Genomic DNA, 23996 nt, shown 5'->3' with positions numbered 1-23996 from the left:
CCTCTCTCCCCTTCTCCTCACCCTTTCAAAGCCCGTCGCCCGGTGAGAACGTGGAGAGCGGCCGAGCGGGCGGGGGAGGGGTGAGAGGAGCGGGGAGACCCGCAGCGCCGGGCCGCAAGGTCCCCGCGCTCCCAGGGCCCTAAGGTTCTGCTGCTGGAGTTGGACGTGTGGGGGCCGCCGGTCGCCTTTGCAAAGTGGCCTTAAAGTAGGACTCCACACTGACAGGGCCAGGAACTTTGCCGCTCGGCCATCAACCTGAGCGTCCGGCTAGTCGAAGGAACGCGAAAAGCCAGGCCCAAGGCGCCGGTTGTCATGGGAACCGGGCCGCTGGTCTCCCGGGCGACCTCGTCCCAGGGGAGAGGGCGGAGCTGGACGCCAGGCGGGCCAATGAGGTCGAGGGGCGTGCCGGATCGGAACGCTGGGGTCCTTCCAGGGCCCGGGAAGGGTTGAGTGACAGGGTGGGAGGCGGGGCCGGCGTGGCAGCCAGAGGTGGAGCCGGAGCCCGGAGAGGAGCTCCCGCGGCCGCGAGGCGGCCAGGGTGACACACCATGATCGCGGGCTCGGGAGACCGTCGTGCTGCCGAGCAGCACTCCCTGGCACTCCCTGGCCCCCCGGTCCGCCTCAGCTGCCTGGGTAGCGCCTAGAGCCGGCTGGAGGAGTTGAGTCGCCCGCACCAGAGAGTTTCCGCGAAGCTCTTGGGGGAGCGCGGAGCGCAGTAGGGCGGCCACAGCGCGCGAGCGTTCTGAGGTCAGGCAGTCGGCCGGGGTCGCCGCTGCAGGGGCATTTCCGAGGCGTGGAGGAGGAGGAGGAGATGCTGCTCCTCTTCTCCCCTTCCCCAGGCTCCTTTTCCAGCTCCGTCAGCCCACGCCCGCAGCCGCTCCGGGGAGAAGGGGTGTGGCCCTGGGCTCGGGACTGGATGTGCAGAAGTGCAAAGCAAAGTCCACCTCACTCGTCCACTCCTCTCGCTTGTGCTCGGCCCCTCGGCGCAGCTCCTGCTGCCCTGGTGGAAGGAACTTTCTGCTTTTGGTGGTGGGTGTTTTTGTCTGTTAGAGTGGGGGCGGGGTGGCTGGAGTGGGGAGGGATGAGACGAAATTTCCTTGCGAGTTAGGTCGATTCATCTCTGCAGGAGAAAGCGGGATACCTGGGATATGAAACCTCAGAGGAGGGGAAAGAGATTGTGGGGTCATCGGGAGTGACAGTGCCCCATCAGGCTTGTGCAGTCGTGCTCTGTGCGTGCTAAGGGAAGGGCTCCCGGAATCTGTTTCTAATTTCTGTAAATGATTGTGGAGATGGTGTGGTTAGAGGCCGCCCAGAAGAATGTGTCTGTGTCAGGGCTCGGAGACGAGGGGGTGGGTAGGGGGAAGAGGAGTCGGGGGAGAGACTGCCTGATGCCAAACTTGTATTACTTCTTGCTCTAGTTTAAACTCCCTTCGCCACCCTTCACTCATCCCCATGCTCATTACATGCTACTATACGCGCAGAAAGCTGCAAAGCTAAAGTTAAGCCAAAGTCAAGAAAATCCTTGGGAAGTTTCATTTCCTTCTGTTGTGAATATCTTGGAGAAAAGAGGATGTGGCGAAATATTACACGGAGAGATTTACAACAACACAGTTTTCATTAGTCTTACACCTGGGTATGATCGACAGCTCCACACACTTCCAACTAATCTCTTGGACAGCTTTGTGTCATTTTCGTTTAATTACATCTTTGGAACAACAAACGCGGTGACTTCATAGGGAGCTGCCTGGAGCTGAGTTTACCTCTCAGAAAATGGGGCAATCGGGTTTGTTTTCAAGGCGGGACCTAAACAAAATGTAGGACACCTAATCTGTGGGAAGAAGGGCAGTGGTAACTAATTAGTAAGATTTTAAATCTTTTATCAGGAGAGTTTACTAGAGGATGGATAAAAATAAAAGTCGTTGTATTATGAAACAAGAGTTGTTATTTTCCCAAATTCTTGATGACTGGGTTGGCAGAGTCAAGGTGAAAATTTGCTTCATGATCATTGGCTGCTTGTGGTGGTGCTGTGATACAAATCATGTATCATTTTAATATCGCTGGGAGCATTTTTTTAGCAAGTTCATGCTAAAAATATACTAATATATAATATATTAATTCAGTAAATTTATACAGAGGTATATTGACTATTTTTCCTTAATCCTACGTTAATTATACTTTTTTCATAACATTGTGTTCTAACTTTGATGTTCTAGAGCCTTTGTGGGAGTATGTGGGGGAGGAGAGGGTAGGATGGAAGCTGGAATTAAAAATAGAAAAATATGTAGTGTTAGTTATTAAGATAAAGGACAATTTTATAGTGCTTTTTACTTTTACATTAGAAAATTATGACTTCTTTTACCATTATGTAGGTTTATCTTTGAATTTATATTTGTCCCAACAAATTTTTTACTTGTATATAAAGCCTATTTACTTTTTGGAGGGTGATTTCCAGCATCCAGAAATATAAATGGCTTTTCAGATCACAAATAACACACACACACACACATACACGGATGAAGTTGTAAAACTTACATTATCTTTCTTTCTTTCTTTTTTTTTTTTTTGGATGCCTCTTGAATGCAGAACAAGAATATGAGAATTGGTAAATAACTTGTTGTGGGGTAGATGATTGGTATTACTCTTTAAATAAATGGAATTTATGTATCTTTTACTATCAAGAAAAACGAATCTTACTTTGTTCCTCCTTTAATAGGTAAAAATTGGATGGGGCATCATTGTAGTTTCTCCTGTGTTGTGTATTTTTCTAACTCCTCTTGTTGTTCAGCCCCAAATATACTGAAAAGAAGACTGTAAGGGATAAACTACTACAGACTGAGCATCCCTAGTTCCAAAAATCTGACACTCAAAATGTTTCACTATCCAGAACTTTTTGAGTGCCAACACAGTGCCACAAGTGGAAAATTTCACACCTGACCTCATGTGACAGGTCACAGTAAAAATGCTGAAAATGCATCATTATATAAAATTACCTTTAGGCTATGTATATAAGGTGTATATGAAACAGAAGCGAATTTTGTATTTAGACATCCAGGATATCTCATTCCCAAGATATCTCATTTTGTGTTGAAATATTCCAAAATCAAAAAGAAAAATCCTAAATTTGAAACACTTCAGGTCTCAATCATTTCAGATGAGAGATATTCAACCTTTCAGAGAGTATTTTCTTTCCTCTCCTCATCTTCTAACAGAATGTTTTTTTTAATAAGCTACAGAACATTTTTAATCATATAATTAACTTATAATTAATAACACCCAAAATTGAAAAGAAACACATTTACCAAGCCAGTGCCTTTAGGAGTTACTCCCATCATACAGATTCTTTCTTTAGAATATGCTTTGGGAGAAGTCTGTGCCATTAATTAGGATAGTGAGTTGAAAGTATTCTCCTATCAGATGTATGATGCAACCAAATATGACTCATGTGAGTTCATGTCGTTTTACAAGGTACCGGTCTAAGAAAGAAGAAAAGGTACTGGGTTTCAAGACAGAAGAATTTATGCTAATGGGAAGAGTAAGATCTGTTGCTCTGGATAACTCCTCCCCCCCCCTTTTTTCTGAAAATCTTTTTCTCTTGAACTGTAAATAAACATGGGTTGAACAACTCAGGAGCTACATTTTAAAAAGAACTTTAATGAGCAAATTAATATAAGGACATCCAAGAGCCTAAGCAAAAATTAAAGTTTTGTAGTCACTATAAATCTGTCATAACAAAACTGCCCTGTAAACTGTTTTGGGAGTAGTGAGTTCCAATCATCTTCTGAACTTATGGAGGGGAGAATGAAAACATCTTTAAGACCCTTATCTTATTCCCAGTTAGTATCAGGCACTGTGACTAAGCATCTTGTTTTGTCTTGCCTCAGCCTGTTCCCAAGAATGTTATTGTCACTAGTTTGTGAGGCAGTAGGAGAGGAGTTGTTTAATTTCTTAGGATAAAAAAAGATAGCACCTCCTAAATGATCTGCTATGGAGGCTAATGTAGATTTGAACCACACAATTAATGTTTCCCTCAGAGTTTGCTATCGGATGCGTAGGAACTATAAGAATAATTGCTCGTGCATGTGTGGTTTGCCTCATTTTGAAATCCACCACTACTTTTCAGTGCTTAGTTTAACACCTGCTTTTTCAATTTTTTGTTTTGTTTTCACATTGGAAAGTGAAAATTTTCTGAAACACAATGCCTTATTAAAGAGAAACCTTCTCCAATAGTAAAAGCAGTGTGGAAGACTTCATTGCCTGAGAAATAAATGTCCCAGAGACGTTTTTTTTTTTTTAATTTGCTAGAGGGTATTGTGCACTTGCCAGAGAGAGGCATGGAGAGGAGAAAGTGAGAAAGCATCCCCAATGGGTGCTTCCTCTTACATTCCTCACTCACTTCGGGATTTTGGAAACGCGCACATGCTCTCCACATATTTTTCAAGATTCTGAGTCTGAGACTCAAACCACACAGTTGGCCATGTGGAATTCAGTTGCCTCAACCACCATGCCACCAGCTATCCCCTAGAGAAGTTTTTTAAGTTGCTTTTATTATCTTTACTTTTATGTTTTGAGAGAGACTCCATAAATAATTTAATAATGCCCATCTCTCAAGATATTTTGAGAATGAAATTGTGTAACATATGCAAACGATGAGTACAGGTTGACACTCAGCATTTAGTTTGCTTCCTCCCTTGCTAACCTCATTTATAAAATTAAATGGCATTAATAATCACAAAAACTTATGACTGTCTACCCAAATTATTCTTCCGTGTGTAGAATGTGTAAATTACATCCAGCATGTCAACCTCTATGCCACTTGCCGGCCCAGTAAACAGTTTATTTTTGTTCTAGTGTAGTAGTACTCATCTATAACTGTACCTTAGAATCATTCAGATAGTTTTCAACAATCTCAATGCCCTGGCCTCCACTCAGACAAATTAAACCAGCACCTTTGGGAGTGAGAATAGAGATTCATATTTCAGATGCTCTTTAAGAAGTTATGGGACCAGTAGATGGCATAATGGTTACATTGCTGGACTTCCACATAGTTGACCGTGGTTCAAGTCCCGGACCCAGAGGCTTAGAACTCATGCCAGGTGCATGTGCGTGCATGTCGAAAATTCTGAGAGGAGAATGGATGAGAAGGGATTGCACTGTGACCATCTCTCTTGGGGAGTAAATTCTCACTTTCTGTCTCTGTCTCTCTCTGTCTCTCCAGATAGCACACATGCCCTATAGCAAAAATCTCATTTAAAAAAAAGGTACGAGGCCAGCAGTGGCGTGGTAGTTAAGGGTGCTGGACTCCCACATGGCCGACTGTGGTTTGAGTCCTGGACCTGACAGCTTGCTTTCTCACTTCCCTCTCTTCCTCTCTCACTCTGTCCCTCTCTAGTCAAATTAAAATAAATAAATAAAGTTAAGTGAAATCATTCTTTAAAACAAACAAAAAAATGTTACAACATGTAGCCACCTTGGGAACCAATATTTTCGTCCTTACCAGATAATCACAGAAACTGTAGTTACCACAAATTTAGCAACATTATTATATTATAGACCTCTTCTCTCTATATATATCACAAGAACTAATAAACAAAAAACATGTCTCAGAAGCATCTATGTTTGTGCCCATCCACAGGACTTTTTAGTATATGAACCAGTATTTAAGATGCAAATATTTCTCTCCAGTTCTTTAAAATTGTATACCCAATATAGTGTCCTTAGCCACAGGTGGCTATGTAAGTTTATATACATATAAATATAGACACATACACACACACACGTATTTGTTTTCTAATTGCCAGAGGATGTGTATACTCACCAGAGACAGAAAGGGATAAAGCACCTCCCAATGGGGCATGGTGATGCCAATCTGTCTTCCCCTATTTCTCCATCCTGTTAGGATTTGGGGCTTGCACTTAGACACATTTGACATGCTTTTTCAAGCTGCCAGGCTGGGATTTGAACTGTGGTCAACCATGATGGGTACTGCTTTCTTAATCATGGAACCAAGGGCCAGGCCTTACATATATATGTGCGTGTGTATATATATATATGTGCGTGTGTGTGTGTGTTGTGTGTGAGCATGTCTGAGTGTTTGTGTGTATATACGTGTGTGTGTGTGTTAATCACCACTCTACTTGCCAGTCCCTTGAATTTCTATTTTAATTAATATATATAAATTTATATTTTAATTAATGAAAATGAAATACAATTTAAGGAGCTGACAGATGGCATGGTGGTTAAAGAACTGTATTACCACACAACTGACCATGGTTCAAGTTCTGGACCAGGCGGCTTGCTTTCTCAGTCTCTCTCCCTCTTCCTCATCAAGTTAAAGAATAATAATTTATTAATTAAACAATTCTTTTCTTTTCTTTTTTTTTTTTTTTTTTGAGGGGTTTTTGCTATAGGGTGCCTGTGCTCGCTAGACAGAGAGAGACAGAGAGAGAAAGCGAGAAATCACCCCCCGGGGGGATGGCCACGCCGCAGTCTCTTCTCCTCCATTCTCCTCTCAGGATCTTGGGCACCCATGCACACGCGCCCGGTGTGAGTTTTAAGCCACCAGGTCCGGGACGCGAACCGCAGTCGACTATGTGGGAGTCCAGCGACATAGCCATTATGCTAGCTGCTGGTCCCAAATTAAACAATTCTTAAAAATGGAATACAATTTAAAATTCAGTTCCTCATTCCCACTAGTCATATTTTAAATGCTCAGTAGCCATTTGCTGTCATTAGATACAATATTGTAGAGCTCAAATCTGGAATATTTCTTCATTCCAGAAAGTTCTATACTGTGGGGGTATTAAAATTTGTTTATCAGTTTCTTATCATCTGAATGGAATATATAATTCTCACTAAGTTATTTCCTTCAGATTTATAATTTAAAATATATGTAGTATTATTTTGATAATTTTTTAAACTTTTTTTTAATTGCCAAAGTTACATTGTGACTGCCAGTGAGAGAGAGAAAGCCACCCCACCACCACTGGGCCCTGGTCACACCGTAATCCCTTTCCCTCCATTTCTCCTTCCCCACAATTTTGAGCTTGTAGGCACATGCTTCCAGTGTGTTTTTCTAGCTGCCAGGCCTGGATTTGAACTGTGGTCAGTCATGAGATATGGGTCCCTTAGCCAGTTGGCCAGGAGCCAGCCAGGGTTCAAATTATGACTGGCCAGCTGAGATCTGGCTCCCCATGCGTTGGACTCAACTGCTGAAACTTGTATTTATTTACTTATTGATGTTTTGGAGATGGTTTTGCTATAGGACGTGTGCACTCACCAGAAAGACAGAGAGAGACAGAAAACACCCCCCGGGGAGGTTGGCCATGCCACAGTCCCTTCTCCTCCATTCTCCTCTTGGGATCTTGGACATGCACACACATGTGCCCAGCATGAGTTTAAGCCACTGGGTCTGAGACTTGAACCGTGGTCAACTATATGGGAGTCCAACAACATAGCCATTATGCCAACCACTGGTCCCTGAAACTTGTATTTATTTATTTATTTATTTGGAGAGGTTTTTGCTATAGGTTATGCATGCTTACCAGAAAGACAGAGAGAGACAGAGAGATAGAGAGTGAGAGATCACCCCCCCAGGGGGTATGGCCATGCCGCAATCCCGTCTCCATTCTCCTCTTGGGATCTTGAGCACGCACACACATGCGCCCGGTGTGAGTTTAAGCTACCAGGTCTGGGACTCGAATTGCAGTCGACCACGTGGGAGTCCAGCAACATAGCCATTACACCAACTGGTGGTCCCAGAAACTTACATTTTTTAAGTGAGAAGACTTAACACAATTTTGATGCTTAAATGACCTCTTTCCTGAATCTGTTGTACCTAATTTTAATTTAACCTTTTTGAAGTTAACTGAAAAGAGGGAATTTAGTGTCCCGGATTTTACTATCTATTACATCCATATGCTCTAAATCTGATAACACACTTTCCTCGTGTACTACAAAAGTTTTAGATCTGGCAATGTAGTGTCCCAGAACATTGAAAAGAGAAATAGTCATCATTTCAACTCAAGTATTGGGATTTGGTTAGAAGTTTACTTTTTGCTAAAAGTCTCTTTTTTATTTTTTATTTTTTACATATGGAGATCCTTAGTTATCAAATGACATAACTGAATTTTCCAATAGTATTTTTCATTTTCACAGTAACATATAGATGCAAGAGATACTTTTTTTTTTCCCTATAGGGGAAAGCATCTCTGAAAATTTAGCCTCCTAGGGAATTTCACATGGAAATGGAAGCTCATATGTGCCATTGAATTTAGTGGTGTTTGCCGCTTGGTAGCTGCCGATGCACAGCTTAGGAGAAATGTTTCTTTTTTTTTTAAAGAATTATTTTATTTAACTTTATTTATTATTATTACCATTGTTATTGTCCAGTTTGATCAGAGAGAGACAGAGAAAGAGAGGAAGTGAGAAAGCAAGCCACCAGGTCCGAGACTTGAACCATGGTCGGCCATGTGGGAGCCCAGTGCCCTTAACCACCATGCCACTTGCTGGCCCCAGGAGAAATATTTCTTTGTAGCTCTACTTCATGAAAGCCAGAATTGGTGTTTATCAGAAAAAAAAACCCTGATAATTAAAAAATATACAATAAATATAATAGAAACTTTAGTCCTGGAATAAATATAGTGAAAACTTTAGTTCATGAATATTCAGTTACCAAATATAAACAAGATAAAACTGTGTCATAAGTATATACCACTCAGATAAGTTCTTATATATTGTAGTGCCCAGCGGTACTGTAACTTCAGTTATAATTCAACTAAATATATTTTTCTATGTTCATCATTAATATATATTTCTTTGAATTACGATAAAAATCTAGAATATATTATTTTTCACTATTAAATTCTTTAATTTTATTCATCATTATTATTTTCCTAATTTGACCAGAGAGAGACAGAGAGGGGAAGTGAGAAAGCAAGCCACCAGGTCCAGGACCTGAACTGTGCCCAGCCACATGGATGGGAGTCCAGTGCCCCAACCACCACACCACCTGCTGGCCCTTCACTATTTAAATTTGATGGGGGGAGCCAGCAGGTGATGTAGGGTTCAGGTGCTGGATCTGCATAGCGGACTCTGTGGTTAGAGTCTTGGAACTGGCAACTTGAAAAACATGCTGGGGGCAAGTAAGTGCATGTCCAAAATCCTGAGAGGGGACTGGAGAAGGGATTGTGGCATGACCACTTGCAGGGTGATTTCTCACTTTCCCTCTTTCTCTGGTGAACCCAATGACAAAAGTCTAAAAAAAAAAAGATATTTTGTTAAATTTTAAACAAAAGAAAATATTTTAATGTTGTCACATAACATATCATACTCATTGTGTGACTGAAGACCAAACTGAGGTTTGCGTTTAAAATAAGATTTCATCTGAATCTTAATGTTTGTGTTAGTACATCAAGCCTTCCTCTAACTTCAAAGGGATTATAAGATTGTATTGGGATATTAAGATTGAAGTGAAATATGAAAAATGCTGTTCCTATGAGCACACCCTTTGAGCACTATTCTAGATGAATCTAATGATGAATCTGGGCTGTTCTAACCACATTTCTTACACCCAAATTCCCTTTTTTGGGGGGAAGGGAGAGATTTTTGCCATATGGCATGTGTGCTCCCTGGAGAGAGAGAAAAAGAAGATGAGAAACCACCCCACAACTCCCGGATGTGGAAAATGGCTGCACTGAAATCGCTTCTCCTCCATTCTCCTTTTAGGATTGTGGGCACCAACACACATGCACCTGGCGTGAGTTTCAAGCCACTGTGTCCGAGAATCGAACCATAGTCAGCCATGTAGGAGTCCAGTGCTTTAACTACTACATCACTTGCTGTCTTCCTACTCTTCCCCCCACCAAGTTCCCTTTTTAATGTTCCTTATTCGTGTATTCCTATTCTCTGCCAGGAACTCAGTTGGGCCCTGGTGATATAGAGAGGACACATTTCTAAGACTGCAGACTTAGTGGATTGATTTGTAGCCACATAGCTTTAATTATCTGAGTTTATGCTGAATAAAGCAGTCTATTGGCAGAATATATTGCCCAGAATAGCTGTGAAAAGAAAAATCCAGTAATGTGTAAAATTTCCTTGTAAAACTTTACAAACATGTAGGTATAGGAGAATTGTTTATGCATGATAGTGACCATTCCTCTCTGCTTTACAGAGACAGTATGCATAGTGTCTGAGCATAGACTCTGGACAAGGATGCCTGGGTTTTGATTTCTAAATCTATAATTTACTAGCTCTTTGACCTTGTCTAAACTACTTAACTTTACTCAATCTTACTTTATTTTCCTCAACTAAAATCTTTAAAATTAGGATAATCAGGCATACTTTATGAAGACTAAATAAGTTAATATATTTTTAGTACTTAGAGCTAAATACATACTAGGTGTTTAATAAATATGAACCATTACTGTTTTTGGTATACTTGTATTTGATATATAACTTGTTTTTTTAATGGCTTTCACTGTCATGTTTTCTTTTCTTTTTTCCAGAGATTTTTTTGCTATAGGGCACATGCACTCACTGGAGAGACAGAGAGAGACAGAGAGACAGAAAGCAGGAAATCATCTCCCCCGGGGGGAGGGCTATGCTGCAATCCCTTCTCCTCCATTCACCTCTTGGGATTTTGGGCACACATGCACACGCGCCCAACATGAGTATTAAGCCAACGGGTCCAGGACTCAAACTGCAGTTGACTACATGGGAGTCCAGCGACGTAACCATTATGCCATCTGCTGGTCCCAGATTTATAACAGTTTTTTAACACTAGGTACACATACTGTATGAACATAAATATGTTTTTCATGTTTCAAAGTTGATGGCCCTACTTTGTTTCCTGAGCTGCGTTTCTTCCATTTGTCTACTAGAGTTATTGACATATGTGATGCGTACCTGAGTTTTACACACTTAGTAGAATTTGTAAAATGAATTTAAGTCTCATCAAATTACTCATTTTTATACTACATCTCTGTTTCGGAATTACTTTCAGGATATATGGGATCTAGTTTAAATGTCCTTTTTAGTGGCACATCTCTATTGTTTGAGAGGGGGCTTGATGTAATTAAACCATATATTCATGTTTTAGAAAGGTGACTAATAAGGAGAATGATCTGAATGAAAATGAAAAATCATTATAAAGTAATAGTTAAGTTGCTGGACTCCAATGTAGTTGACTGTGGTTCGAGTCCCAGACTTGGCAGTCAAAACTCATGCCACATGTGGGTGTGTGTGCATGCACATGCACTTGCGAGCTTAAAATCCTGAGAGAAGAATGAAGGAGAAAAGACTGTAGCATGGCCATCCATCCTGGGGGTTGATTTCTTGCTTCCTGGCTCTCTATCTCTGTCTGTCTCTCTGGTAAGCACAAGCACCCTATAGGAAAAATCTTTCTTAAGAAAAAAAAAAAAAAAAGGAGTGGTTTTTATGACTTTAAACATAATTACAAAAGAAGATTCTAGGGAACCAGCAATTAGCGTAATGGCTATGTCACTGGACTCCCACGTAGTCGACCGTGGTTCACGTCTGAACCTGGTGGCTTAAAACTCATGCCGGGCATGTGTGCGTGCGTGCCCAAAGATCCCGAGTGGAGAATGGAAGAGAAGGGATTGCGGTGTGACCATCCCCTCTGGGTGGTGATTTCTCGCTTTCTGTCTCTATGTTTCTCTCTGTCTGTCTGGCGAGTGCACACGCCCTGTAGCGAAAACCTCTCAAAAAAAAAAAAGGTTCTAGAAATATTTTTAACACCCTTATTTTTGCAGAGATACATATCCTTCCAAAGTGTCTAATTTGAAAGGTAAGACTCTCAGATATAGAAGTTCTGATATGTCGAAATGTACATGAACACATTCAGTCTCACATTACTTAATATTTATGAATCATGTGTTGCTGTGCCCCTGGGAATAAGTGCATAACTTCAAATTCTGCCAGCCACAGTGGTACAGGCTGTGGGACAGTACTGCACCATACTGGAGCCCATTGGGAGGTCTCGATATGGATCCTGGCTTGACCTATGTGTGCCATGCATTCCTATAGATTGACCTGAGGGAAATCTAGCTAGCTGTAAGTCTAGGGAGAGGAATGGTATGGCAGGACCCTGTTGGGGGTTCCTGTCTCTCTCATTTCTTTTTCTCATAAAAGAAAGAAACAAAAAAAAAATAAAAAGAAGAAAAAAGGGAAAGATTTATTTTTCTCCAATATATCATAAAGCCTACACATAATCTTCCAGAGCCGGTTTGGTAACTTCAAGGCATGGCAGTGAACCCAAGCATCTTCTATTTTTCATCTCAACCTCTGTAGTACATGGCTTTCATCCTCAAAATGGCCACATGGGCACAAAATGGCTGCCAGTATTCTATTCAAAGTGTTATTCTTCCAGGCAGAGAGAATATGGAAGAAGTAAAGAATGTGGCAAAAAAAAAAAAAAAAAAGTGCCTTCCAGCAGAGTCAGATTCTTCTAAATAATTTTCTTGGAAGCTTTACCCAATGTCTGTTTATAATCCCCACTCCTACTTGTAAGGGAAACTGAGAATTATAGTTTTTTGCTGGGCACTTGGCTGTTCAAAACAAATTTAGAAGAGTACATTTTGGGGAGTTGAGTTATTGTTATCTCTAGGCTTTCTACATCTGGTCTTGGTTTGCGTTAAGATTGGTGAAATCTGGTTGTAAGTAAGCACAGGAAAATTATATAGACTACATTCTAGGTTTTTTTGGGGGAGGAAAAGAGAAAGTTTGGTTTTATTGACTTACAGTTTGATATTTAGGATATAAATGATGCTAGTAAAGTGTCTTTACCTAGGGGATATTTAAAAAACCGGATTTACTTCTTAGAAAGGCTGCTATACAATGATTAAGAACATTTGGTACTTTTGTACTTTGAATTGTTTGATACTTAATTCTTTGTAATAATATGACTCATTCATATAATTTTTAAAAATCAATATTTGGCCTACTGTTTGATATTAAATTAAGTTGTAGTTAACCTTTCAATAAAACAAAACTAATGTCTGTTTAAATCTACTCTTAAATATTTAGCTTGTGTGAAAACTGAATCCCAGTAGTGTCGTGATTTGTCTATTCACGTTCAGACTATTGAGAAACAGAGTGTACAAGAAAGAGCACTGATTTTAAATTAAGGTTGTCTTTGGTTTGAGTGTAGCTCTGTCAGTAATTAGAGTGCTTTTTAAAAAATATTTTAATCTGTGCCTGCTCTGTAAAGTGAAAATGTAATATCTGATACAGTTTTGTAAGCTTAGTTCCTGAATCATACTGTAAAATGATTGGGTACAGTCCAGTGATTAAGTTTATAATTTTTCTTTACTGTTCACTTCTCTCTTTAACTATGTTCTTGGGGGACATTTTGACCTAAGAAATCTAATTAATAATGCTGAGACACAAGAATGGCTTATTGCTTTATCATCCAGATTTTAGCCTCTCTAGTTTACATTGTTTTGATTAGCACACTGATGGTGGTTTAGTTATCAGATTGTTTTATATGTAAGATCTTTTTAGGGGAGAAGCTACATAGCCAGGTTGATATTTTAAAATAAATGAAATGAATAAATCTGCCATGTCCCCTTGAATATGTAAAAACACAGAAATTGGTAGAAAAGGTACCCACAATATTGTTTGACTATATTTAAAATAGTAATAATTAGAAATTTTTTTTGAGATTTTTTTTTTTGCTATAGGGCGCGTGTACTCGCCAGAAAGACAAAGACAGACAGAGATAGAAAGCGAGAAATCAGGCCCCTGGGGGGATGGCCACGCCGCAGTCCCTTCTCCTCCATTTGGCTCTCGGGATCTTACACACATGCACACCCACCCAGCATGAGTTTAAGCCATCAGGTCTAGGACTCAAACCGCAATTGACTACATGGTAGTCCAGTGACATAGCCATAACACCAACTGCTGGTCCCAATAGGGGGGTTTTTGTAACATGGAAATGTTAAATAGGAAAAAGATAAAACTTAGTAAATAAAACATAATTATAACTCTAGTTTTTGTTTTGCCTTTTTTTTTAATGAAAAAGTTTATTAATAAAACTACAGAAGGAGGGCTATGAAGTGGCATGATGGTCAGAGTCCTAACTCTCCCATAGTCAGGCATGGTTTGAGTCCCATAACTCGCAGCTTGCTTTCTCACTTTCCCTCTCTCTCTCTTTCTCTGGTGAACACACACGCCCTATAGCGAATTAAATAATAATACTAATAGTAGTAGTAATAAATAAGTAATTAAAAAAAATAGTCCAAAAAGAAACAAATATGTCCCAAGTGGTGATATATCAATATAAGGAAAAACCAACCTATTCTAGAAGTAGAAAGATTACATTGTAGGGGCCGGCAGGTGGCATGGTTGTTGAGGCACTGGACTCCCACATGACTGACTGTGGTTCAAATCCTGAACCTGGTGGCCTAAAAGTCACAACAAATAAATAAATGTTTTAAAACAAAAATATTACATTGTGATTCATGATGTATAGAATCTATGCTGTTGAGTTAATAAACAGATTATGATATTTTTATGAAGCTTTTTTTTTTATATACAGTGTAGAGGAAGCTTGCTGGTTCTAATGCATTGTATTATTATATTTTTGCCAGTTCTTTAGACAAATAACAAGGTGTACCTGAAGCTAGATTACTGTTTTATGAAGATGTAGGTAATAATAATGCTAGTACACACTTATAAAATGTACTATTTAATGTATAGCAAATATGCAGTTCCTCAAAACAATATTAAGGTAGATAACACTGTTATCTCTATTTTTACAGATAGGAAAACTGGAGTAGAGTTTGATTAATTAGTTTTTTCAAAGTAATATAGATACCAAGAGGGAGAGCAGCGTTGTACATCTAGGCAATCTGGTTCCAAAACATATGTGCTTAAACACTATACAGTGGTAAAAGCCATTTATAACCTTGTTCAGGGTTAGAAGTAATGATCCTACTAAGGTGTGATCATTAAGAATAGTTTATGACCTATCCTCTAGTCCATGCTCAGTGCATTTAAAAATTGTGCTTTGCTTTGGTTGACAGCTGTTATTTACAGAGTCCCAAACTGTTGGCGACTGCTAACAAAGTTTCTTTTCTTCTCTCTGAATCAACTCTTTCAGTAGACTTGGACACTTTATATGTGGTGATTATAAAAAGTGTCTGATAGAACTACAAAAGTTTCTGAATTTTAGTTCATCATAGGGTTTTGAAATTCATTCACAATATAATTGGTTGATATTTGCTCTTGCTTAGAGAAGTGGAATTTTTACCCTAGAGTTCTTTGAGACATAAAATTAAAATCAGAATTAACCCTTTCCCTCAAATGACTATCTTTTTTTTTTTTTTTGAGAGATTTTCACTATAGGGCGCGTGCGCTTGCCAGACAGACAGAGAGAGACATAGAGACAGAAAGCGAGAAATCACCCCCCAGGGGGGATGGTTACGCCACAATCCCTTCTCCTCCATTCTCCCCTTGGGATCTTGGGCACGCACGTGCACGCGTCCAGCGTGAGTTTTAAGCCACCAGGTCCGGGACGCGAACCGTAGTCAACTACGTGGGAGTCCAGCGACATAGCCATTACGCTAACTGCTGGTTCCCTCAAATGACTATCTTCATATTCTTTTTTTTTTTTTTTTTTAGCCCTGAAGTTTTATAATCTGGTTAAACAGTACCATGTACTAACTCATCCTTGGTTCCCCTAAAATGGTTTTTTTCATTTTTTTTTTTTTTTTTTTTTTTAGCACTGAAGAGTTATATACCATTAGCAATATGCAAATAGTTTGGATGAACATACAGTTCTTTTATTATGTAAGCTGTTGTGTTGTGTCAAGGGAATGAGTTGTGTAGACTTTAGTTACAGTAAATAAAACATCTCATTCTTAAGTATCTTTTTTTGGAATAGGTAAAACTTGCATATTATACAAGTTTAAAAATGTACAAAGACTGAAAAGAAAGTCGTCTTTCTATTTTTATCCATTCCCTGGGGTGCTTTTCTGTACCCTTCATTTTCAGTAATGTCACTAGAGTCAGGAGGAAGCATTAGCAGCATACCAAAACAATATTTTAGTCCTCCTCAGTGTGAAGTTTTATATGTATCCTCCTTTTTAAAAAAAATTTTTTGAAGTTGACTTACTTATTTCTTCCATGAGTAAGAGAGAGAGAGAAAGACAGGCTGACAGAGCAACAGGCGTACCCAACAAGATCCTGAAACCATGCTCTATCCCCAAGCCTCAGCTGACCCTGGATGATGGGCAAAACATGTACCTGGCTTATGCAGGGAGGTCTTGGAACCTCTCCACATGGGTCAGCCTCACAGAGCATCACATTTCACTTCTGCACCACTGCCTGCCTCCTGTATGTACCCTCTTAGTATGCTAAAAGTTCTTGGCTTCAGAAAATTGTTATATAAATAAAGTCTTCCTTTTTGTATGTTAAACAAAACAACTTCATTTTTCTGGTTTCCTTTTTTCCTATATTACCTCATTAGTTAAACATTTTTCACATTTTTTTCTTTCTTTCTTTTTTTTTAATGAGAGGCAGAGGGGGTTGGGGGAGGGCAGGGGATCTTGATTGACCAGCTCCCACCATATTGTAACCCTCCTGCCTCAGCCTCCCAGTTAGCTAGGACCACAGGTGCACACCATAGTACCTGGCCTGTTTAAATTGGACCAGGAATCAACTCTGGGCCTTCCTTATTGCCTCAGCCTCCAAGTAACAGCAGCTGAACCTTAACACATTTTTCAAGAGATTTTTGCTATAGGGCACATGTGCTTTCTGAAGAGAGAGAGACAGAAAGCAAGAAATCACTCCCAGGAAGGATGGCCACACCACAATCCCTTCTCCATTCTCCTCTTGGGATTGTGTACACATGTGCACACATGCACCCTGCATGAGTTTCCGCCACTGGGTCTGGGACTCAAACCGTATTTGGCTATATGGGAGTCCAAATATGTAACCATTATGCCATCTGCTGGTTGCCCTTACCATGCTTTTGATCGGTTAATCTCATTCTTTTATTAGCAGTTAATAATTTGTTAGTGGGAACTAGCAGTTAGTGTAATGGCTACGTCGCTGGACTCCCACATAGTCGACCGCGGTTCGCGTTCCGGACCCGGTGGCTTAAAACTCATGCCGGGTGCATGTACGTGTGTGCCCAAGATCCCAAGAGGAGAATGGAGGAGAAGGGATTGCGGCATGACCATCCCCCCTGGGGGGTGATTTCTTGCTTTCTGTCTCTCTGTCTCTCTCTCTGTCTGTCTGGCAAGCGCACGTGCCCTACAGTGAAAATCTCTCCCAAAAAAAAAATAATAATAATTTGTTAGTAATGAAAGCAAATTTGAATGTGTTAGCACTGTTTCTAATGATACTGTTCTGTTTAAACTGAAATTCCTCTTTTTGACTGTTGTTGGCAAATATTGAATACAACTGAAGTTCTATCATTTTACATTTGGAAGGGGTACTTAGATCTGTCTCATTTCTCTTGTTTTATAGGAGGCTGAGGTGCAGAGAAGTTAGGTGTAGGGACCACCAGATGGCATAATAGTTACATCACTAGACTCCCACATAGGTGATGGCAGTTCGAGTCCCAGACCTGACAAGCAGCTTAAAACTTACACCAGGCGCATGTGTGTGCATGCCCAAGATCCCAAGAAGAGAATGAAGGAGAAGGAATTGTGGCATGGAGATCCCTTCTCGGAAGTGATTTCTTGCTTTCTGTCTCTCTGTCTCTTCAGTGAGTGCATGTACCCTATAGCAAAAATCTCTCATTAAAAAAGAAAAAGAAGTTAGGTATATAAAATTTTGTTTTTAGTGTATTTGTTCTAGTTTTCTTGTTTTGGTTTAAGCATGAATACCAAAGACTAAATGTGAAGCTATTATTATTATGTACCTAATATGTGCCTTTACATTTTTAAAAAGAATTGTTTATTTAAATTTTTTATTATTATTATTCATTTTCTATAGGATATATGCACATACCAGGGAGAGACAGAGAAAGAGGAAAGTAAGAAAGCAAGCCGCCAGGTCTGGGACTCTTAACTGTGGTCGGTCATGTGGGAGTCCAGCGCCTTAACCACCATGCCACCTGATGGCTCCAAAGCTTTTATTTTTTTCTTGCTTAAGTATAGTGTATTGGAAGGAAAGATTGGTCAGAACATAATTTTCTAATAATATCATTTTAACTTTTTGTAATTATGCTTCATTGTGTGTGTACTTTCTAAAACATAGGCAAAATGTGATGTAGATTAGTTTCCAAGCATGAGCTCTATCTGAATTACATTTAGATTTGTTTAAAATAGACATTTTGGAGAGCTAGCCTCATAGTATAGCAGTTAAGTACTATGTAGAGTGAAACAGATTCCATATGATTGACTGTGCTTTGAATCCTGGCCTGGCAGCTTGAAAAACATGTCCAGGATCCTGACAGGATGGAGAAATGGAGGTAAAAGAATTGTGGCATGACCAGGGCCCATTAGCAAGCTTTATCAGATAAAGCCATGGGTCATCAACATGGAATCTGTGCCTTGGATTATCTTAACAGCCTTACCCTTCCATGAACTTGCCATGTTTTGTTTTGACATTTATTAAAAGATGATGGCGACACTGATTTCCAGATATCTGCTTTGATTAGTATCTTACCTTAGCATATTAGTTAAATAGATATTGGATCTCTGTGTATGAAGAAAGACCAGAAGACTGATTTTTAAAATGTGCAGATGATATCTTATGTGTAAATATGTCTGACTTAGGTTCTATGATTTTTCTTAAGAAAATGTGCTTCTCAACTTTTTCTCTCTTAAAGCCTGCTGCTCTCCCTTTTCCTGTCTTTGCATTCTCTCCCTGCCTCCTCTCATGAATGTCCTTTTTATTTGCTAGTCATAAAAGAGAAATCCTTCTTATAGGAACTCTGTAGAAGGGAAAGTACTTTGTGACTTACTTAGCAATGCAAACTTCCAGACATTCTTCCCCTTAGCATTAAAATTCCCTAGCTTTAATACTATTTCATTCAATGTGCTTTTTTAAGCAGAAGAATGGCTGCCTTTAAGGCAGTGGGCAGTTAGTGAAAAGAGCCACAGAAACAACTAGAGGAGCAACCTTATGACCAAGTAAGTTTGACCTCAATCCATCAGAGATGACTGAACTGAGATGCCGCTTACAGTGGTTTAGCAATGAGAAATAAGCATAATAACCTAGTTAAGCTTCTGCTTCTAGCTAAGATGGAGTAGCAGGTACAAGATTTATCCTTGTCTTTTGGTAACTATTGGGTCGTCGGGAAAGTCATGATGCATCTTTACGTAGAAAAACACAACATGACTTTCCCGACGATCCAATAGTTATTGCAGAATATGGACAAAATAAATGAAACATCATTTTTAAGACACTGGGTATCAGGTAATGAAAGACCATGATCCAAGAGAGATGGAAACAAGACAAGCCTTCTGACTGCCCCACTTCACTACCTTGGGAGAGCCACTAGGCTGTGATGCATGGTGGGGAGGGGGCAGGTGGAAAGTGGAAGACTTCCTGAGTTCAGGAGATGGACCCAAAAGTCTGGGGAGATCAAGGCAGCTAGAGTTAACAGTACAGAGTAATGGAGAGGTGTGAACTGCAGAGAGAACACCCTGGAAATCTATAGATTTTCCCTCTGACAGCTCAATTCCACAGCATGTGAGGAACTACCAGGCCTGGAAGGAACCACACAAAAAAATGAGAGGAAACAGTACTTGTGCTCTTGCAGGCCAGGAATAGTACCTGTTCCAAAAAACTAGACTGGAAAGCCAAAAGGTTCATATGGTCTATAATGAGAAGAGAAATCAATACTCAAAACTAACACAGGTAGAATTAACAGAAAAGTACATTGAAATAGTTTTTATAACTATTTGATTTATTCAAAAGTTAAATAGGAATATTGAACCTCTAAAGATTAAAAATGAACAGAGCATTAATGAACTGTGGAATCATTTTGGTGACCTAATATATGTGAAATTTGAATTCCAAGAGAAGGCATGATAGAAAAACATTTGAACAAACAATGAGTAAAACTCTAAGTGTAATGAAAACTATAAAGCCTCAAATTTAGAATCTTCTTGAACTCCACATATAGGAAACATGAAAATTACACCAAAGCACATGATAAACTGTTAATGCCTGTGATAAAGACAAAACTCTTAAAGGCAGCCAAAGAAAGACATGACATACAGGGGAACAAAGGAGAAGGTGACAGTATATTTCTCGTCATAAAAATGTAAATGGCCCAGCTGTGTGACTGAAGCAGTAGAGCACCACACTCAGGGACTGAATATGAGGCAGATTTGGTTCTTGGACCAACTCAGACCATCTGGATGTAGTATTGCACACCTGCTGTCTAAGCTACCTGGGAGGCCAGGGCGGGAGGACTGCAGCATAGCAAGATCTTGTCAAAAATACCTTTCTTTCTATCTTTCACATCGAACAAACAGTTCAAATAAAAAGACAGTGCAGCAACATCATTAAAATTGAAATAGGGGCCAGCAGGTGGCATGGTGGTTGAAGTGTTGGACTCCCACATGGCCCTGGCAACTTGAAAATCACACTGGGGCTCTTTGCTGTGCCTACTGTGAGGATGAAGACCATTCTCAGCAACCAGACGGTCGACATTCCCCAGAACGTCAACGTCACCCTGAAGGGACGCACCGTCATCGTGAAGGGCCCCCAAGGAACCCTGCGGAAGGACTTCAACCACATCAATGTCAAGCTCAGCCTCCTTGGGAAGAAGAGGCTGCGGGTTGACAAATGGTGGGGAAACAGAAAGGAGCTGGTGACTGTTCGCATTACCTGTAGCCACGTCCAGAACATGATCAAGGGTGTTACGTTGGCCTTTTGCTACAAGATGAGGTCTGTGTACGCTCATTTCCCCATCAACGTCGTTATTCAGGAGGGTGGGTCTCTTGTTGAAATCTGAAATTTCTTGGGTGAAAAATAATCCAGAGAGTTCGAATGAGACCAGGTGTTGCTTGTTCAGTAACTCAAGCCCAGAAAGATGAGTTGATCCTTGAAGGCAATGATATTGAACTTGTTTCAAATTTAGCTGCTTTGATACAGCAAGCCACGACAGTTAAAAATAAGGATATAAGAAAATTCTTGGATGGTATCTATGTCTCTGAGAAGGGTACAGTTCAGCAAGAGTAAGATCTAAGAGTTCCCCAGCTACAGTAACAAGCCAGATAATTTCTAAGGCCTTCATATAACATTTTAAAGATAATAAAAGACAATTGATTTGAAACTTTCTTAAACTGATTATCCTTTTCCAACTACTTGGCAAGTAAGCAACTAAGGAATAAAGAATTACTCCTAGTAATAGGAGTATGCTAAGAACAAAAAAGAAAAAAAAGAAAATCACACTGGGAACTTGTGCGTGTGTGCCCAAAATCCTAAGAGGAGAATGGAGGAGAAAGGATTGCAGTATGGCCATCCCCTTGGGAGGTGATTTCTCACTTTTTCTCTCAGGGTCTCTCTCGGCTTCTCTCTGATGAGTCCACACACTCTATGGCAAAAACCTTTAAAAAGAACAAAAATATTGAAAGAAACTGTTAACCTAGAACTCTTTCCTAAAGACAGTATCTTTCCTTAACAATGGTGAAGTATATACACTTTCAGAGATTTGATGTAGCTGAAAGGATTCTCGAGTAGATCTGCACTACCGCAACTGTTGAAGGAAGTTGTTTTGGCAGAAAGGTAATGAAACCAAGTGGATCTACACAGCAAAATGAAGAACACTGAAAATGCTACCTGAATTAATAAATTGATGTGATAATTTCTTTATTATTCAAATGTCTTTAAAAAGTAATTACTGAAAGACTGAGAAAAGTAAATTAATAGCTGCACTTTAAGAAGAACCTGAAAATACAATAATGAAATAATAATAGTGGACATTTTGACCATTTATTCCTTATGGGTAAGGAATATTACCTAAATTATTTCATTTAATTAGCGCAATTTTTGTTTTACTATTACCAATGAGGAAAATGAGCTATAGAAACATGAATTAACTTGTCCAATACCTGATAGTTATTCAGTTGATAAACTGAGACTTAGACTTATTTTAGTCTCTAAAGCTTGTTTACCATTTCTTATACTCTGGGAAGGAAGAAATATTATAGATCAGGTAATGGATTGAGGAAGGAGTAAAGAGGGGTTGGCAGACTTCTTATCGTGTCATCAATTCCTCACATAAATGTCAGTTATTTGTACTTGACTGGTTTAGGCCATACAAGTTGAACTTTTAACTCTTAATAGTTTTTAAAAGAACAAATTGTATACAGATGTGGGAACCAGTAAATCTAGGTCTCTGTTTCTAGCTTGACACAGTTCATTTGGAGTTAAGGAATGGGGAAAGACATGTATCCTCACCTGCCCCAGGGAAGCAATGAAGTCCTCTTTTCAGAAAGCCAGCCCTTTTATCACCTCAGCCAGGTCTTTTAACAACTGGTTGGAGAACAGACGTACCTTTCTTTCCTTTAATTTGCTAGAGGATTTGTGTGCTCACTAGAGAAATAGAACTAGAGAGAGAGAGAGAGAAAGAAAGAGAGAGAGAGGAGGAAAGTGAGAAAGCACTCCCCACCATGGGGGATGGCCATATTACAATCCCCATTCCTCCATTTCTCCTTTAAGAATCTTAGGCATACATGTACATGTGCCCAGCATGTTCTTTAAGTTGTCAGGTCTGGGACTTAAGCCATGCAGTTGGCCATGTGGGATTCAGTGCCATCTATGAGAATCAGGCAATCACTAGACATAGGATCTGCCAGAACCTTGATCTTGGACTTTCCAGCCTCCAGAACTGTCAAAAATAAATTTCTGTTACTCTTGAGCTACCCAGTTTATGGTATCTTGTTACATTATCCTGAAAGGACAGATGCGATTAAAAGTTAAAGGGTGTAAAAATATACCATGCTAACACTAATCGTAAGAAAGCTGGCTATATTAATATAAAGGTAGATCTCAGGACAAAGAATATTATTAGGGTAAAAAATATCTAACTTGGTCTAACTGACATTTATAGGATATTCCTACCAATAACAGGAGAATACACATTTTTTTCTAGTTTTTTTTTTTTTTTTTTATAGGTTTTTACTTTTAGTAATGTGCCACTCGCCAGAAAGACAGAGAGAGACAGAGAGACAGAAAGCGAGAAATTACCTCCCAAGGGGGATGGCCATGCCGTAATCCTTTCTCCTCCATTCTCCTCTCAGGATCTTGGGCACACACACACTCGCGCTGACGTGAGTTTAAGCCACCGGGTCCAGGATTTGAACCGTGGTCGACTACATGGGAATCTAGTGACAGCCATTACGCTAACTGCTGGTGCACACATTCTTTTCTAGTATACACAGAATATTTACAAGGCCTGGCTGCTGTGGTTTGCCCTAATCAATGTTTCTACTCAGCAGGCTAAGGCCACATGGGAGGCCCAGGTGAACACTCTTAGCCTACCTAAAAGCCAGGTGCAATGACGTTTGCCTATAATCTCAGCTACTAGCAAGGATGAGAGACAAGAGGATCAGGAGGATCCCAAGTTTACAGCCAGTGTAGATAGTATAGCAATACTCTGCCTGAGATTGAGGTTGGTGCTGTGTATGTGTAGTCTCAACTACTCCAAAGGCTGAGGCAGAAGGATTGCAACATTGTGGGACAAAAACAGCAACACTTACCAAAATAGGTTACATTATGGGCCATAAAATGAGTTATACATTTCAGAGTATTCAAGTGATACAAGATATCTCTGGGAAATCCTCAAATATTTGGAGAATAAATAACATACTAATACTTGGAAACTAAATAACCCAGGTTCAAAGAGGAAAACAAGAAGGTAATGAGAAAGTATATTCTTTGTGATACATATGAAAATACAATCTATCAGGACCAGTAGGTGGCATGGTTAAGGGCGCTGGACTCCCACATGGCCAACTGCGGTTTGAGTTCTGGACCCGGTGGCTTGCTTTCTTGCTTTCCTTCTCTTT

General features: G+C 39.9%; 1 protein-coding gene and 1 pseudogene across 9 annotated transcripts in view; both read left to right on the top strand.

Annotated features, from left to right (window-relative positions):
- Positions 1 to 926: 926 nt before the first annotated feature.
- The window catches only part of PTPN13 (protein tyrosine phosphatase non-receptor type 13), a 217226-nt gene continuing 194156 nt past the window's right edge, over positions 927 to 23996 (top strand). For 3 of the 9 annotated variants that reach the window (XM_027769867.1, XM_027769870.1, XM_027769866.1), the window contains exon 1: positions 930 to 1029. The gene's annotated coding sequence lies outside the window, so the exon portion shown is untranslated. Of the gene's footprint in view, positions 1030 to 23996 lie in introns of all 9 variants that reach the window. The other 6 variants (XM_027769875.1, XM_027769872.1, XM_027769869.1 and 3 more) reach the window with 5 other exon arrangements.
- Positions 20532 to 21165, top strand: LOC102474455 (60S ribosomal protein L9 pseudogene; annotated as a pseudogene).

Source organism: Tupaia chinensis, unplaced genomic scaffold, assembly GCF_000334495.1.
Source record: "Tupaia chinensis unplaced genomic scaffold, TupChi_1.0 Scaffold000094_1, whole genome shotgun sequence".
Lineage (NCBI taxonomy): Eukaryota > Metazoa > Chordata > Mammalia > Scandentia > Tupaiidae > Tupaia > Tupaia belangeri.
Note: the sequence above shows the minus strand (reverse complement) of the source record. Positions and strands in the feature narration are given on the sequence as shown.